The sequence below is a fragment of the Tiliqua scincoides genome, chromosome 7 (genome assembly GCF_035046505.1).
Source record: "Tiliqua scincoides isolate rTilSci1 chromosome 7, rTilSci1.hap2, whole genome shotgun sequence".
NCBI lineage: Eukaryota > Metazoa > Chordata > Lepidosauria > Squamata > Scincidae > Tiliqua > Tiliqua scincoides.
In genome coordinates this window covers 53,761,786-53,771,461 of record NC_089827.1, presented here as the reverse complement: position 1 = coordinate 53,771,461, position 9,676 = coordinate 53,761,786, and the positions used below count along the sequence as shown (strand labels likewise).

The 9,676-nt window shown below is 45.9% G+C and overlaps 1 long non-coding RNA gene across 1 annotated transcript in view; it reads left to right on the top strand.

Annotated features, from left to right (window-relative positions):
* LOC136657632 (uncharacterized) overlaps positions 1-9,676 on the top strand; it is a 61,834-nt gene continuing 52,158 nt past the window's right edge. The window contains exon 1 of the long non-coding RNA XR_010794762.1: positions 1-879. This is a non-coding gene — a long non-coding RNA (uncharacterized lncRNA). The remainder of the gene's footprint in view (positions 880-9,676) is intronic.

Here is a 9,676-nt window from a genome sequence, read left to right as displayed (position 1 = left end):
AAGCTGGGGTAGTGAAATACAAGAATGGAGAAGGGTTCCTGCAGATCAGGAACTGCAGCAAAAGGCTGAGGTTAGATGGTAGTTCTCTGTAGCTTGAACAACAGAGGTTACAGGCAAGGATTGAGTCCGTTAGCAGGCTGGGAAATCACTAGCTCCCGCAACCTGGTTTAAAGTCACTGCTCTCCAAAGCTGGGGAAAGCTCTCCAAAACTATGAAAGGTGCAGAAATCCAGTCCTCCTTAGATGCGCATGCTCTGTGCCATAAAACCACATTCTTTATTCATTAAGGACTGTACATTTCCAGCAAATGGAGAGGCAAAAAGGAGGGGGATAGAAGGTGAGACAGACATGGAGATTAGGCAGAGGTAAGCAGTTGGCCAGCTGATAATAAAGATTTATACAGGACTTGCCTTCTTTCAGGGGAGGGGCTGCAGCTTGGTGGCAGAGCACATGCTTTCATGCACGCTGAGGATTCCAAGTTCAATCCTTCCTATCTCCAGTTAAAAAGGTCAAGTTGCACATAATGCAAAAGATTCCTATCTGAGATCCAGGAGAGCAATTGCCAGTCAATGTAAACGAAACCAGGTTGGTGGTCTGACTCAGTATGAGGCAGCTTCATCTGTTCCTATAAAAGCTCCAAGCACATCACTTACATGTTCTTAGCCTCGTAAAGTGGGCCAGCATTATTTTCCTCTGTAATAGACAGGATTAGGCGGAGCCTGTCTAAGGTCACCTGGAGAGTGAAGTTAGATTGGATGTGGCATATGTGCTGGTTCATTCCCTCCAGCCCCAATCCTATCACCCATCACCAGCACTGATGGAGCCACACCAAGAGGCACACTGCATCCAACGGTGGGCGGGACCCAAGGGCAAATGGGAGGTAAGTAAAAATTCTTATTACTTCTCTCTGTGTAAGCCCTGGGGCTGCCTGCAGGTCACCCTGGACATATGCCACCTATTTTGGTGACATATCTGAGGAGATAAAAGGGGTAAGGAGGTTTAAAACAAAGGGATAACATCCAGTGTGCACCATTGCTGCCGGATCCACCCCCCTCCCTGCCTCTGGTTCCTTCCATTTCCCCTCCAGTTATACCTCCAGTCTTCCCACTCCCTCACACTTCCTGCCTACAGCCTGACCTACTGGCACCTAGGGCTCCAGGCCACTGACACTGCTTGCTGTTTCTGACAATAGCCTGGATACATGCTTTTTGCAATGCTGTAGGTTGAACTGCACTAGTTCTGGCAATGCAGCCTGATCACAGGATTCAGCTGTTAATCACAGCATTACACCAACAGCATTTTTTCTGCAAGAAGGAATTGAGCAGGGCACAGAAGCCCTCATCATAGGAAGTCTGGGCCAAAACCCAGCTTGGTTTATACACTTTCAACCAACATAACCAAAATCTTTTCAGCTTTGTCTCCACACCCAAGAGAGCAAAATCCAGAAAGAAAGAAAGAAAGAATCCGATCTCTAAAACACTTTCACTTTTAGTGAAAATTCGCATACTTACACTGACTAGACTGAATAAAGGCATATACTTACCTATTTTGTATATTCCAATCTTCTAGTCTTGGGGTGTCAAACTCGTTTCATATAGAGGGCCGAATAGCATTCATGATGCCTTCTGAGGGCCAGAAGTGATGTCATTAGGCAGGCAGTGATGTCATTAAACAGGTCATAACCAAAAACTTTTTCTCACTTAGGAATTCATTAGCTGCAAATGGCAGAAGAGAAAATATGCAAATCTTGATAATATTTTGAGATATGGGAGAGCCCAATTCAGCAGTAACTCCTCCAGCACTGCTCAGCAGCTGACAGCCTGAGGGCCGGATAAAAAGTTTCTGTGGGCCGCATCCGGCCCCTGGGCCTTATGTTTGACACCCCTGTTCTAGTCATTACTGAGTGATGGCAGGTTTTGTCACAGTGTTACATGTGTTTCGTGAGCCCCTTGAAGGTGCCAGAGAAACAGTACTTTAAATAAAAGCTTACAACAGTGGGCTTCACATAATATAGTTCTGCTTCTGGATACAAGGCTTGGGGTGTGCGTGTGGCTAAATTCTGCATCTACAACAGTTGCTCTTGTCAGTTGGAGTGGGAGACCAGCCATGTATGGATAAGGGTCTTGTATGTTATGGAGGGGGAAGGTTGCTTCCAGAAGTTCAGTGGAGATCAGTTGTTGATCATGCAATTCTGGGTCCTTTCCTAGCCAAACAAGCTCAGGGCTGGATTAATCATGAGTCTAAGGACCCAATTTTATTCAACTTTCCAGTGCTGATGCCGCCATAATGCAGCCCCGAGGTAAGGGACAAACTTTCCCTTACCTTGAGAAGGCCTTCATGACTGCCTGCATTGGCATGGCTGCATCAGCACTGGAATGTTGGTTAGGATTGGACCCTTAGTGCATTTCAACTAGTAGTACCAGTACCACTAATACTGCCACAGTGATCACACGGCACTGCCTCACCTGGTCTGAACCCACTGCAAGTTACCCTAGCAATAAAATTAATGCATGGGGCTTGTCATAAGCTTGTAAACAAATGACCCAAAGTATGGCTCCAGTCCATTTGGATATTAGTTTAACACACTGCAATAGTTCTAATACTGAGTCATGGATGGGCAAAAAGCCAGATAAGAGATTCTCTCAAGGTCATAAAGATAGCATTGAAAATAAGATTCTCTTCTCCATCTCAATTAGCTTTTGGGTGCCCCCACATGCTGCACAACTAAGGAGTCAGGAAAAGTGGGGTACAGGATGCACTGGCTCAGCTGAGCAGCCTTTTCTACCCTTGAAAGGGGAGAAAGAAAGTGTCCTCCCACTCATGGACTGCAGACTTGAATGCATTGGCAATGTTGTGTATGAGTCTCAACACATGAAATGTCAAGTGGAAATAGAAACCACCTTCATGCTGAAGCAAGGCTTAAAGGCCAGTTCTCCCATTACTCTGTGTTGAGGGAGCCAAAGAGAACTTGCCAAAGAAGCAGATCAATTAACTGACCAGTTGAAACAAGACAACCAAAACAAAGCACATTTTGTGGGAGTGAAGTTCATCACTTACTAATGAACTGTGTGAAGATGTACTTCGTTTTATCTGTTTCAAGCGCACTGGAGAAGACAGCTGTAGCGCAATGCTTTGCATACAGAATGTCCCAGGTCAGATAACTGATTTCTCTAGGGAAAGATCCCCACCTCAAACCCTGGAAGGCTGTTACTTGTCAGCAGTATCAATAACACTGAGCCAGTGCTCTGATCCAGTATAAGGTCACATCATATATCTTCTCTGCTGATCAGTTTCACAGGATCACTCTCCCTTCTAATAAAGATATCTCACAATGTTCATAATTTTAGAAACTTATGCAGTGTCCACCCTTAACTGCCTACCTATTACTGAATCTGAGAGCCAGAATAGTGAGAGCCAGGATGGAGTAATGGTCTGGGCATTGGACTTAGAACTGGAAGATCTAGGTACAAATTTCCACTCAGCCAAGAAGTTTCCTGGATGACCTTGGGCCAATCACAAGGTTGTTGTGAGGACAAAAGGAGGGAAGACATTATGTAGACCACTCTGAGGTTCTTGGAGGAAGGTGGTATAAAAATGTGATGGACAGATAGATAGAAAAACTGAACAAAGTATCCAAGCTGATTTCAGTTTAGCCCAGGAGTTTCCAAACTTTTTGGCCAGAGGGCCACATCAAATATCTGGCGTGGTGTGGAGGGCCAGAAAAATATAAAATTTAAATAAATAAATTAGAGATGGAACTTAGATGAATGAATGGGCTCATTCATTCAACCTCTTTGGCCTTCAGAACACCCTCCAGGCACAATCAGAGCACAGTTCTGGTCATGTTCAGTTGAGTGGGCCAGAGGCTTTCAGGGACAAGAGTTTGGCTGCAGGTCGGAAAGAGACTTGCTGTGGGCCACATCTGGCCCCTGGGCCAGGGTTTGGAGATCCCTGGTTTAGCCAATTGCATCCTCATAGAACTGGAAAACTACTGGGCCGGAATCCATAACTGCATCACCTCCTGCCTGTTGCCTACGTGAGAGCAGTCACGTCTTTCCAGCTCTTTGTGAGTTCTTGGGTTATCTTGAGAGCGACTGATATGTTAAGAGAAGCTCTGTTTGTTCTCAGTCTCTCCCTGCACTGGAGAAATCAGAGAAGGCTAAATATATACAGAAATCACCAGCATCCATGCTGAAGGCAGCAACCTTTTGGAGAGAACCACAGATGACCTGACTAGTTGTCGCATTTTTTTTTAGTGATGTCACTGTGGTAAAAGCTGCAATAAAAGAAAAAGGATGATGTGAAGGCATATTAAGAAAAAAGACCAAATGTAAAAATACAACTGCAGAAGAAGAGATTCTAGGTTGATCCCACATCACTCCAGTAATATCTTTAAAAAGGAATGCTGTTGGTGGGCTAGTCTCAGGATGCAACAGCTTTGAGCAATGATCATAAGGCATTTTAAAGAGGTAATAGGGAATGCTATTTCATCTGACCCCATATTAATTCTATGGGTTTACATGGAACAAGAGGAAGTATCACCTCTTAGGAGCTGATTGCTTTGCTCTTCACAGCTGCTAGATTCCAAGCAGCTGTCAGATGGAAAGGAAAAAAGCCTCCAATAGTCAAAGGAGTTTCAAACTCCTAGGGAGTTTGAAAGCCACAGTAAGTTCTTGAGGGGGTGGGGGGAGGCAGCGGGGTGATCCCCAGGGTTGTGCCACTCAGGGGGCTGCAGGGGCTTGGGTACACTTATCAGAGCCTCCTGCAGCCTCCCGGGGGTGCAGGGAGCCCTACGCGGCTGTCCACAGGGTTCCCCGATGCTTCACAAGTGGAAGTGGACTGTTGTTAATAATAATAATAATAATAATAATAATAATAATAATAATTAATAAATAAGGGAAGAAAAATAATTTGGGGAAGGCAATTCGGAGTGGACAAATGGTAAGGCCAAAGGGTTTAGCAGCCTTGCTATTGTTCCTCGGCTGAAACTGGCAGCTTCCTGCAGTTGCTTTTAGTTTAAATCAAGATTGTCCAAACCCTGGCCTGGGGGCCAAAACCAGTCCTTGGGAGGGTTTGATCTGGCCCCTGAGGCAGGTTCCCCAGCCTCTCAGGGCTAAAAATAACTCAGGGTGCAATCCTACCCTGCACTGGAACAGGCAAGCCAAGAGGCTTGTGCTGTATCCAGCGCAGGATAGGTGCCCACAGCGGCTCAGCCATAGGTAAGGGGAAACTTTTCCCCTTACCTCCGGGTCTGCCACCCTTGTGCCTATGGGTATCCTTGGACTTGCACCAGCCCAAGTGCAGCTCAGGATTGCACTGCACAAAGACTCACCTCCAGGTATATACTGCATTCAGCCACTAGAAGTGTTGAATGTAATGTCCTGTAATGGAAAGAAATTATTCCATTACGTTGCAGTGCATTCAGCACCTCTAGTGGCTGAATGAGGAATATACCAACCTGAATATGCGGAGAGACCTGAAATATGTATATAACTATAATGTTAGGGCACAATTCTAACCAACTTTCCAGCAAGGACATAAGGGCAATGCAGCTCCGAGGTAAGGGAACAAACATTCCCTTACTTTGAGGAGGCGTCGGTGAGTGCCACCAAACTGCAGGATGTAGCACATGCCCCATTGGCACCGCTATGCCACTGCTGGACATTTGGATAGGATTAAAACAGGATTAAAACAGAAACTGAGACAAAAAAAGTTTGAGATTTGCGTTGTAGGTTGCTTAAGGCTTTTTCAAAATCCCTTTTCCTGTGCAAGTCAATTTTGCCCTCTGCTCCCCTCCTCCTTCCACTTCCACCCATTCACTGTATTCAATCAAACTCCCAGCACATAGGTCTTCCCTGTATTTATTACTTATTTATTTTCAGACCCTCGACACTGTGTCAGGTGCACATGAGGCCCTCATGCTGAAAAAGACACCCCCTGGTTTAAAGAAATAAACAAACAAGATGGAAAGCTGTTTATGTGTCTTCTATGTATTCTACGTATTGTCTGATGCAAACTGGGTTTTTGCCTTCCTGTAGCAGTGGGCACCAGTGCTAAACTAGAGAAGATGTTTCCATTTGCAGAGGCAGATGTAGAGAATACAAGAATAATGGTTATGAGTGAAGCAGGTGACAACACAACCCCCGGGGTGAGGCTCCAAGGCTCCAAGGCTGCCACTCGTTTTGAGGAAGCAGCTTGCTTTCTGGCTTTGATGTGCTACAGCTGGGACAAAAAAGGAGCTGGAGAATGGGTGCTCTGATGACTATTTTCTGCTTTATCCTTCTGGTTCTTCTTTATTTACCTTCTGTTTCCTGCACTCCTGGCAGGCATTTAGTAAGAAGTAGATACTGCAAGCCCAGTCCGAATCAATCTTGCTGTCTAAGGATTCGTGTCTAAATCCAAGCGGCATGACTGCCAGACCTCAGCTCTGATTTAACAGCAGTCTTATTTTGAAATCTGCAGTTGGTCCTCCATGTGAAAACCAGAGGGGAGGAGGGAGGGGGGAGGGAGGTGTCCCCCACACAAGAAAGTAACTACTTTGATATGTGTAGTGTTCCTGCTTCTTTAAAAAAGGTCTCTTTTAACTTTGGATGGCTCTATGACTAATGCCAACTGAGAATGGACTAACAACTCTTTTGAGCGCAGTCACAGAGGGTGGCCCACTTTCTCTTCCCAGGCATTAAAATCCTACACTCTGACTGTTTTGGAGGTTGGTGGTAGATGAAGAAGCAGCTGATCCCCTCTTGTTAAAGCAGCAGCAAGGCCCCCTGCTGCAAGCAAAAAATCCATGTATATTACTGGCAGTTAGGTTCCTGCACAATCAGTAAGGAAGGCATGAATAAACAGCCACCTTGTCCCTGGCAAGGCACCTGTGGCTTGACTTGACTGCTTACAAGATGGGCAGAAATTCAATAGAAATGAAGTGCTTTCCATTGCTGTTATTTCCCTGCTCAAGGAAATAAAACCACACCTCTTGAATTTCTGCTTCTATGGGCTCTTAAAGGCACAGGAGCCATGCAAAGAAGAAAAGTGGCAGCCCTAAGCATTTCAAGTAACTGGTTTGCCTGGCCTAACTGCAGAGGCAAACCAGTTACTTGAAATGCCATAGTTCCAGGGATGCCTGCTTCACCTTTGGAAATATCTTGGAAAGAACTACTGCCTGCAGTTTAGGAGGAGACCAACAGGGACAGCATAATGGCTCATCAGCGGAGTCACAATATCAGCAATTTTAAATCAGAGTGCCATGGCAGATTGGTGGGTTGCAAAAGGTCTGCGGGTGTGCCACGGGAGTTTGGATCACGGCGACTGAAAATTGCTGAAAATCTCTTTCAGGTTCTGTGGCTCTGTTTCTAGGGCAATTGTCAGTAGTAACAAATGGTCAATTACCCTAGAAACGGAGTTGCAGAACCTGGAAGAGTCTCCCAGAATCCAGCAGTGACATCGCAAGAGGCAAAGACCATAGAGGTCTGTGTTGTGAGCAGAAAAACGACAAATAATCATTGGAAAAATAATTGTTTGGAATCGTTTGGAAAAATAATCTCTGATATTTATGTATCTCCTGCATCCCAGAGGACAGATTCAAAGGTCTTCTGATCTTCAGCAGCTGCCCCATCTAGGCACGCTTGTAAAGGGAGGGAAGGAAAGTCATGAGAGATATCAGATGTAAAAATGAACGTGAGAAAATAGTATCTGGTTGCATCATGATCACGTAATGGGCTATTCTCAGCAGTGGCCCAAGTCGTCTTGGTGCCTGAAGCAGAGTTCCAAATGCCACCTTTTCATTTCCTCCCACACAAACACATGCATCCTCTATCCCTGTAGCTGGCTGCTTAGATTGGGCTATGTGGCTGCCAGGCCTAATAGATGGTTGGACAAGGGGGAGCAGGGGCTGCATAGAACACTTCTGCCATGCTTCTCTACTAAGCTGGATGGCAGAGGTGGGCAACAGTTCAAGGATGCTGAGCTATGGAGGACACAAGCAGTTTTTGAACCTGCTGGTAGAAGCTGCTATTACAGCATTGGGCAGCTTGCATGATCCATTTTGAGAAGTAGGTGAGTCCTATGGAGTGTTGGGCTAGAGCAGTGTTTCTCAATGTTTGTTCTCCGCTGTACCACTTCACACAGTGGCGGACCACCCCAGTCCCACACCCTAGGCAAAGGTCCACAATGGCGCCGCTGTGGGTTGTCACTGCCCCCTGTGAGCAAAACCACACCCCCCCACTTGAGGCTCATGTAGCCTTGCGCGACCCAAGGCTACGTTGGCAAAGCCTCTCTGAGGTTCCCCAACACTATAAACTGTGCTGCCAGGAAACTGGAAGCAGTTTCTGACCTTGTTGGGAGCGAGGCTTCGGCGGGATTCTACAGCCTTGCACACAGGGCATTTGCCCCATGAACTACAATGGAAGGTTCGCAACTGACTTCACATGGTCCACCTATTCAAAGTACCATTGGATGCAACTGGCAAAGACATTGCTGCCACTGATTTCTGGGTTGGGGGGCCAGATAGGATGCAACAAACACCAGTAAGAGGCTCAGGGTGGACAGGGAGCTTTTTGGGCACAGAAAAGCATGTTTTGGGGTTCTGCCCACCAAGCCAAGCCTCCTACTGCTGTTTGTTGTGTCACATTCCTGGTCTTGCTGCTGGGTGGCAGGGGTCCTTCGAGTACCACCAGACAGCATCTCAAGTACCATTGGTGGTACCCGTACCACTGTTTGAGAAACACTGAGCTAGAGCTACCTCTCCTCTACCAGCAGAAGCAAGTGAGGGGAGGAGGGAAGACGCCTTCAAACCTGCCAGTCCCACAAATCTGCTCACAACACCTTCCTGCATGGCAGAGTTAGCCCTGGCTATTCTTATGATGCTCCACATATGTGACAGAATTGTGTCAGGATGTTCAATTTACCTAGGATTGCAAAAATCCTTAGACTGGCCCTTCTAAACAGAGAGGTCAGTGGGACAGAATGGGGTCAATTTGCTCCAGCCCTGCAGGGGTTAACAGCCTCTAGAATATGGGGAAGACAAGCCAGAAGGGAGGAATGAAATGACAGCTGAGAGTTCAGTTTCAAAGATGGAGACACAGAGACTAGGGATTATTTATGTCTTTGTGTTCTGCCGTCATTATTGTATTGCTTAATTTTATGGCCTCAAAGTGCTGAGTGGCTTAACACCCATACACAAACATGCATATGCCCACCCTTTCCACGTGCAATTTTTCCATTTTCAGTTTTTAGGAATTGCAGGGGAGTTGTCATGAAGTGCTCAAAACACTGGAAACCATGATATAAATACAAACATTGTTATTATCATGGCTGGTAGATATCCATGACTCTGCTCCCTGCATGGTGGGATTATAAAAAGGAATTATGCATCATCCGAAACCTCCCCCTGTCCTGTTAAAATCAGGGCCATTTCCCACCTCTTCTTTCTAAAAACAAAATCCTTAAGATCTGATGACAGAAGACTCTAAAGTGGAGAAAAAAAATTAGTATCCTGAGACTCCATCCACGCAACATACTTACATCTCTACCTTCACATTAATGTAGAATGTTTGTTACGTGATGTCTCTTTGGCTGCAATCCTAACCAACTTTCTAGTACTGACATAAGGGCAATGCAACTCCAAGGTAAGGGAACAAACATTGCCCTACTTTGAGGAGGCCCCCATGACTGCCCCCCAA